This window comes from Prionailurus bengalensis, chromosome C2, assembly GCF_016509475.1.
Source record: "Prionailurus bengalensis isolate Pbe53 chromosome C2, Fcat_Pben_1.1_paternal_pri, whole genome shotgun sequence".
Taxonomy (NCBI): Eukaryota; Metazoa; Chordata; class Mammalia; order Carnivora; family Felidae; genus Prionailurus; species Prionailurus bengalensis.
In genome coordinates, this window is record NC_057350.1 from 60,460,171 (window position 1) to 60,469,662 (window position 9,492).

Genomic DNA, 9,492 nt, shown 5'->3' on the forward strand with positions numbered 1-9,492 from the left:
GCCAATCAGAACCTGGGACGCCGTTGCGCTAGGCTAGAGGGCGGGAGGAGTTGGAGGGAAAACCGAAGACTGAACGGGCCTCGGGCGGCCCAATGAGGAGGGCCGGGGGGCGGAGGTGTGCAAGTTGGGTTGAAGGAACAGGAAATATTCTTAAAGGTAGAGTGATGGGCAGCAAGGAAAGCCAGTAGGTGAATGGGAGAGAGGTGGGCCTGGTTCCTTAAAGGGGACGACTTGAGAACCTAGAAAACGAGGTATTTTTAAGAAACTTCTTTATATCTTGTTCTCTGTGCTGCTTGTCACGTCTTTCAATAGTTTGGAAGTGGAAAAACTAAAAAGGAAGAGGGCGTGGAAGTCTTCCAAGAACGATTAGAGAGCTCCTCTTAGCCTAGAGGGTAGGAAGGGAAATGATCCCTCCGTCACGAGAAGTGGGGAAGAGAATCCAGACGTCTCAGACTGCCCTTTCCCTGGAAGATCAGCCAACCAGACGCTGCTCGAATTTGTAGGTTGCGGTCATCTGTTATACTGCGTTTACAACAAAGCATGGATTCCTCTGAACTGGAGATGACCGTGTTCAGAAATGTTCTGGCGGCCTCCCAGCTGGGGGAAAACAGTATGGGGCAGTGGGGAATGGATTTTGGAACCTCAAGCTTGAGTTCCTAGAGACCTAGATTTGAGAGGTGTAGGGCCGCGGGGTCATGAATGGAGACCTGGGGGTCCCCTAACTGCAAAATGGGCTTGGAGCCCTGGAACCGTGGTCATAACTCCCTTTTCCTCCTTTCGCTTCGTATTTCACAACTCTTCCTCTCCGGAAACAGGTGTCCTCCTCCTAGTGGTGGTGAAAGATTCCCAAGCGCTTCCACAACCAGGTTTGGAAATGTCCCAGATTATAGACGCCCGTGGGCCAGACCAGGTAACTTCCAGGAGATGCACACAGGGCAAGGCATAGTGGTAATTACTGAAGCCTGTGCACAGAAGACGCTGCCCTTGTATTGAGAAAAAGTGTGAAGTTAAACCGTAACTCCATGGTAATGTTTAAAAGGTGTGATGAAACAGAAAGCCTTTCACGTTGCCTATAAACTGTGGCACTACAAACAGACTGGATATTTTCTTCAACTCGTCTACCTAGGCGTATGAAGTTCTGATTAGCCTCTGGATGGACTTAGCACACTGAAATCAAAGCTGCAGATGAGGAAGACTCTACAATACAGAACCTAATGGCAATGCTAATGGCACCTCCATGAAATTGTATAGTATTAATATGTCCAGATGTAGGAAATAATTTCCATTATGATCAGAGTATAAAGTATTCTTGTTAAGAAACTATTCTGGCTAGGGGCGCCTGGATGGCTCAGTTGGTGGAGCATCTGACTCTTGGTCTCCGGGTGGTAAGTTCCAGCACTACATTAGGCATGGAGTCTACTTAAGAAAAAAAAAAGAAACTATTCTGGTTAATAAATATCATATCTAGGGTGTGTATTATTTTCTAAACAACTACAATTTATCAAGTCTAAAATAACAGTTTGGATGGTTCAGAAAACAGAATTTAAGAGTTTCTTTGGACCACTGTTTAAAATAACACATTAATACCTTTCTAGCATAATTGAGAAGTATTAAATAAGAGAAATTTCTGTTTGACCAAAGATTTGAATGTTAGCTTAATTTTATCCTCATTCCTGACTGAAGCTGAAATTCTAATCATAGATCTTTCTATCGGCTTTGTGCATTCGACACTGGTTTACTACACTGGATATGAGAGGAATACATCAAATAATAGCACCAGTCCAATTTTCAGGCTAGCTGGCATGTGTTTGCAGTTCATAAACTAGTGATGAAATATGGTGGCCAAGTGAAACTGGTCTTCCTGCCTCCAGGCCCAGTCCATTTTTCACACAGCCTGGGTGAATCTGGTTTTCACTCACATACTTAAGACCGTTCAGTGGCTCTGAAAGACTATTTGCATGACATACAAGCCCCTCGCTGGCATCTTCAATTTCATTTTCTAACATCTCTTTTTCTCTATTGGTGGGGATGTAGGAGTAGGAATAGGAATGGAGGGCGCTGACAGCCAGGCCTGAGTTCATGGTCTGCCGCGGGGTGGAGGGGAGGCTCCACCTATCCCCTTCAAGTCCCGAGGTAGGGGCTGTGCGATGTGCCTCTTTCCTGGGACTGAGTACAGGGCCCAGTGGGGTGTAAACGTGGGCGGTGTGCTTGTCCTCTTGTCCCAGACCTCTGAGCTCCCCACGCCCCCTCGTGCCAGGTGCATGGGGTCTCCCACGATGCCGTGATCCCTGATCTATGCGCTGGGCAAGAGAGGCTTCAAGCTGGTGTTTTCTTTTTAGAAGGTTTCAGTAATAAATGGCAGAGACGCAAGCGAATCTCTTGAAATCTACTTCGGTATTTCTCGTGGCAACTACCCAATTATTTTCCAGAGTGGTTGCAAGATTTCGTGTTTTCAACAGCTATACATGCAGATTCCAGAGATTCCACATCATCTCCAACCCTTGATATTGTCAGTCTTTTTAATTCTAGGCATTATAGTGGGTGAGATGTGGTTTCTCTTGATTTTAATTTGCATTTCTCTAATTACTAGTGATGTTGAGAATATTTTTGCATGTTTATTGGCCAGTTGCATCTATGGTAAAGTGTGCAGATCCTTAGCTCACTTTTAAATCAGTATGTTCTGGATAAAAGTCCCTTCTCAGATATGTGTTGTGTAAATATCTTCACCCATCTGTGACTTTACACATTAAAAACAAAATAGCTTGAGGCATGTGGGTGGCTTAGTCAGCCAAGCACCTGACTCTTGATTTCAATTCATGATCTTATAGGTTGGTGAGTTCCAGCCCCTGGAATTTATTTTTATGTTAAAAATAAATAAATACATAAATAAAATGTACAACATAAGTCTGATGTTTGTAAACACCTTTGCAAACATCTCCACAATCAAAAATAATGTACCTATCCTGCCCTCAAATTTCCTCATGCTCCTTAATCCCTTCCTCTCGCCCTCATCTGTTCTCAGGCAACCATTAAACTGCTTTTTGTTGCTATAATTCACTTTGATTTTCTAGAATTGTATGTGAATGGAAGCATTCAGTGTATACTGAATGTCTTCTTCTTCTTCTTTCTGTCTGTCTTCTTTCATTCAGCATACCTTTTCTTGTTTTTGTTTTTGAGATTCATCTACTTTGTTGTGTGCATCAATAATTTATTAGGTTTTGTTGCTAAGCAGTATTCCATTGTATGGATATGTTGTATATACTCAAGTTGGAAAGCAGTGGGACTGTTTGCAGTTTTTGACTATTAACAAATAAAGAGGCTAGAACATTTGTGCACAAATCTTTTTAGGGACATTTGCTTTCATTTTCCTTGGCTAATACTTGGGTAAATATCCAGTGGAATGGCTGAGTCAGATGGTAAGTTATCTTTAAAAAAAAAAAAAACACCTGACAAACTTAGTCATAAAAAAATGAAATCTTGGTATTTGCAACAACATGGATGGACTTAGAGGGAATTATGCTAAGTAAAATAAGTCAGACAGAGAAAGACAAATGCCATATGATTTCATTTAAATGTGGAATCTAAAAGACAAATCAAGTGAACAAACAGCAATAACAACAAAATCCAGTAACAGACTCAAAAATACAGAGAACAAACTGGTGGTTGCCACAGGGGTGGTAGGTGGGCAAATGGGAGAAATAGGTGAAGGGGGATTAAAAGGTACAAACTTACAGTTATAAATAAGTCAAAGGGCTGTAAAGTACAGCATGGAGAATATAGTCAATAATATAGTAATAACTTTTTTATGGTGACAGGTGGTATTACACTTATTGTGGTGGGCATTTCTTAATATATATAAACGTCAAATCACTATGTTGTTCACCTGAAACTACTATAATATTGTATGTTACCTATACTGCAATTAAAAATAATTTTAAAATGCATACACACATAAATACTGCCAAACAGTTTTTCAAAGTTGTACCATTTTGTGTTCCCACCAGTAGAATATGCAGGTTTGAAATCTGAATCATACCATATCCTTGTCAACACTTAATATGGTGATTCTTTTCAAATTTTAGTCATTCTGATAAGTGTGTAGTGGTATTTCATTGTGACTGTAATTTGCATTTCCCTAGCAACTAATATACTGAGCATCTTTAATGTACTTACTAGCCATTCGTGTATCTTTTGTGAACTGTAGTTCAAAATCTTTGGCCATTTTTATTGAGTTTTGTTACTTATTGAGTTTTCAAGGCTTTTTTTTTTGAAGTCTTTTTTTTTTTTTTAAAATAATGTCTACAAGCACATTGGGCTCAAACTCATGACCCTGAGATCAAGAGTCACATGCACTACTGACTGAGCCAGCCAGGTACCCCAAGAGTTTTAGGTTTATTTATTTATTTTGAGAGGGAGAGCATGCATAAGCAGGGGAGGGCAGAGAGAGAGGAGAGAGGGAATCCCAGGTAGGCTCTGTGCTGTCAGCACCAAGCCCTATGCAAAGCTCGATCCCACCACCCTGGGATCCTGACTTGAGCCGAAATCAAGAGTCAGTTGCTCAACTGATTGATCCACCCAGGTGCCCCTGGGATACATATTCTTTATTAGATATGTGATATGCAATATAACCTATATATAACCTATATAAGCAGCTTATTGAGTTATAATTCACATACCATACAATATACCCATTGTGGCTGACATTCCATTGTAGGGATATGGTACATTTTGTTTATTCATTCATCAGTTAATGGCCATTTGGATTTCATCTACTCTTTGGCTACTATGAATAACACTGCTATAAACATTCATGTATAAGTTTTTGGGTAGACATATGTTTTCAGTTCCCTTAAGTATATACATAGGAATGGAATTGCTGAGTCATATGGTAACTCTATGTTTAACCTTTTGCAGAACTGCTACACTCGATTTCTTCTTAAAGTGTCCTGAGTGATTTGTGTCTTTCAAAAAATTTGTCCATGTCGTCTAAATTGTTGAATTTACTTTTAACTTTTTTTAATGTTTATTCATTTTTGAAAGACAGAGACAGAGCACAAGCAGGGGTGGGGCAGAGGGCGTGGGGGTGGGGTGGGGGACACAGAACCTGAAGCAGGCTCCAGGCTCTGAGCTGTCAGCACAGAGCCCGACACAGGGCTCAAACTCATGAACCAGGAGATGATGACCTGAGCCAAAGTCGGATGCTCAACTGACTGAGCCACCCAGGCGCCCCTAAATTGTTTATGAATAAAGTTGTTTGCAATATCCTTTTATTGTCAGTAAGTTCTGTAGTGATGTGCCTTTTCTTTCCATCTTGGTTTTCTATTTGTCCCATCTATTCTTCATTCTGTACAATTTTGTATCTTGCCTTCTTCCACTTTAATCATATTATTGTTTAAAAGCTACGTAATATTGACATACTTACCCTTATCATTCAGCATTTTGGTGGCTTCCAGTTATTCATTGTGAACATTATTATACAGGTGACTTCCCCCGACTTGGTAATTATGTCAGTAAGATTTATTTCTCCAAACTTAAGTTGTGAGTGGTTATGGCTTGGGCTCTGGAGTCACAAAACATGGACCCTAATCCCAGCTTAGCTCATTAACTAGTTATGACCTTGAGAAAGTTACCTTCTCTAAGCTTGTTTCTAAAACTGCAAAATGAAGCTAATGAAAGTTCCTACCACCAAAGATTGCTGTGTAAATTAAATAAGATGTACGGAGCACTGATCGATGCCTGATACATGGTAAACTTTCGATATGTGTTAAAGCAATGAGTGAATCCAGTGCAAGCAAGTAGGTTAGGCCTGGCAGGACATAAATGTTTCCAAATTCTCAGCATTAGGTAAAATAAAGCATAGTTTTATAAATTGCCTATTTATTAGAATTCCCTTTTCCATCATTATATTTCCTTTGGGTTTTTTTTTAAATTCGCTAAAATGTTTAATTTTGAAAGACAGAGCATGAGCGGGGTAGGGGCAGAAAGGTAGACACAGAATCCAAAGCAGGCTCCAGGCTCTGAGCTGTCAGCACAGACCCTGACACGGGGCTCAAACCCACGAACCGTGAGATCGTGACCTGAGTTAAAGTTGGATGCTTAACCAACTGAGTCACCTGGGCACCCCAGTTACATTTCCTTTGTGATAATTTCCTCTGTAAATTGTTTTTATCATCAAAATCTCAATGTTTTTCTTAGATATGAGCTCTTTAAAGAGTAAGTTCTTAACTAACATTTTCCAGTCTTTTTACTATATACATTTGTAATTGCTTAAATCTGACCATATTTAAAAAATTTTTAATGTTTATTGTTGAGAGCGAGTGGGGAAGGGGCAAAAGCCTGCTGAGGGGCTCGAACCCACAAACTGCAAGATCATGACTTGAGCCAAAGTCAGAGGCTCAAGTGACTGAGCCACCCAGCTGCTCCACTCTGACCGTATTTTTTTAAAACTTTGTGATTTCTGGAATTTTCCTGAATATGCCTGTTAGACTTTCCTGTTCTGCATTTTTAGGAGCACTATATTCTTTACATCCATGAATGTGCTATATACCATCACTTTTTCTTCCATTAATTTTTTCAGTAAATTCCGAAGAACTTCACGTCTTGTATATATACAAACTCATAGATTTTACTAATTTACTCCTCATCCTTTGTGGTAGTTTTCCATTTTCTAGCTGGTGAGTGCAGGCAGAATGCTGCTTATATTTGTATATAGCTTTTATTAAACTTAGTTTGCTCTGTATTGAAATGTTCAGATATCTTGCGTTTTTCAATTCCAAAGCATTTTAACATTTACAGTGCTTTTTTTCACACTTAGGTACAAAAAGAACAATATTAACAGTAATTATTCATTTTGTATTGAGAACCAATGTCAAATTGTCTTAAATATTTTCCCCAAACTCTAGAGAAGCCAGTAAGTATGGAATAGTTGTGGTAGTTACAACTGCAGGAGTTACCAGTGTTTTAACTACAACCTAGTATGTAAGACAAGGTATGAGGAATCTCGCACAAAGCGTAAACAAAGGTCATGTAGATTTGCTTATATGTAAAATAAATTAATTGAATCAAGTCTCCAATAGGTGGTCATTCCTAGCATCAGTTATCAGGGTTCGAAGAAGCCTGTGTTAACACTCAGAAACCAAATGATGAAGGAAGACGGAGGGATGCAGAAGTTCCCGCTTTGGAGTCTGGTGCAAAAGGTCAGCTGTGTGGAAGGTCATGCCTAATTTGGCTGATGGTATGATCTCCAGCTAAGATGCCAGTCTGGGCTAGTCTGCTGTTAATTGTAGCTTTCTCCAGGAAGTTGAGACTGGAATAGGCTGAGTCCAAGGAGACAAGCAGAATCTCTACAATGTAAATTAGATGGTTTCTGTTGCATATTCCTAATTTGCACTCCTCCTACTTTTAGTCTTTTTTGCACTCCCTCTCATACTTTTAGTCTCGGCTCTTCTATGCGAATTAGTTTTGTTTTTTCATTTAAACTATTATTATTATGAGAAATCAAGTCTGTATAAGGAAATATTCCACTCCAAGTTCCTTCCAAAGTTAAGGTAAAGTCAACATCCTCGGAGGCTCTAATCATTATTTTAGTAAAGAGGCAGGACTCTACTTAGACATGAATTCCAAATAATTAGAATTTTACTTCCTGTTAGAGGCCCCAACTCTTATCTGCCTAGCTCACTGACATATTCCTAGAGCTTACAATAGTAGGTGCTCAATAAATTAGTAGGAACAATTTATAACTTTTTTTTTTAATCAGTAAAAGGCAGATAGCTTTCTCACTGAGGAAGAGGACAAAGAAAGTTGTGAAACTGCTTTGAGGGTGCTATAGTAAAGCCCTCACCCTACCAGATTTTGTTATATATAATAATTTCAAGTTGTGTATTCAAATTTCACCTAAGTATATGGTACCTAAGAGTTTTAGCATACTTCAGGAGACTGCTAGTGACAAACAGCATTTGAATGATTGCTCAAATCTTTATAGAAAACTTTGTAGTAAATTAGTTTCAGTAAATCAAGAATATCAAAGTTCATAAACTGCAAAGTATTTCCTCCTGTTATGGTAGCTTCCCAAATGGTGGATTTAAGCTTTCATCAGAAATTAATAGAAAACAGGCCATTAATTCTTCAATTTAAATTCTATGCTGGGGGCACCAGGCTGGCTCAGTAGAGCATGCAACTCTTGAACTCTGGGTTCTAAGTTTGAGCCCCATGTTGGGTCTAGCGATTACTTTCTTTTTTAGAGATTACTTTTTTTTTTAAAGGTAATTTCTATGCTGTTTATGTAGCAAGTGCTTCATAATAACTTTATGCTCCCAACCATTCCTGGAGTAGACTTTGATTCTAGATAAATGATTTCTACCTAAGGAATCCAGTGTTTTGGAGAATTGGAAAGGTTGAGAATTTCTCCCCAATAACAGATTATTTTCTGGCTTCACATTCCCCAATGTTCTATCAAGATAACTACATCAACATTTAAAACTCTGACTCAAGGCCTTTTTTCCCCCCATATGGCTGTTACTTGGTTGTATCATAAACTGGGACTTAATTCCTACAGTATAGCCTTGTAAGGGAAATCCAATTCAGAACCATCTGCCATGATTTATTCCCTGAAAATTCTTGTAGGCTCACCACTCCTTATCACTGCTGCACCCAACTTCTAGGAATGTTCAAATCACCCAGCTAGAAAAGCACACCCTAGGAAGATTACTATACACCCTGCCCCCCTACCCCAGCCCCTGCCAAATTCAACCATTAACAGAACTTTTAGGCCCACTTGCTATTTTATTTTACACTCTGAATGGTAAATTACAGTACATTCTAACCCCTATTTAGGAAACTAAACCCTTCGGAGAGTAAGCAGCTTTCCAACTACCTTGCTTGGTTGTCAACAAAGCCCAACATTTTCTCCAAGCATAATGTGGTTGGAGGTCCACAGTGATCCCCACCTACTGCTAATTATATCCTTGTGTATTCCCTTCCCATACTGTAGCAGGATGGTACAATGGTTGGTCTGTGTGACCAACAGAATGTGGCAGAAGTAAATGGTATGTTGCTTCTGAAGACAGGTCATACAAGAGTATGGTGTCTACTTACTTTCTTGAATCATTTGCTCTAGAGGAAGGCAGGCACCGCTTGTCACCCAGGCAGTCTTATGGAGACACCCATACAGTGAAAAACTGAGTCCCTTCAGTGACTCAGTGGAGCGAGTCATCTTAGAGGCTGCTTCTCCAGCCTTAGTCAAGCCTTCAATGATGCGACCCTGGCTGAGTTTCACTGCAACCTGATGATACCGCAAGCCAGAACCACCCAGCTGGGATGCTCTTGGATTACTGACTTAGAAAATTGTGGGTGACTATACACATTAGTGATTAGGCTGCTAAATTTTGGGATGATGGGCTATATAACGATAACTGTGACATATGGGGCAAAGATCACCCCTGTTTCCTGAATAAGCAAAATTCTAATTACAACTTCTAAGACAATGAATATAGT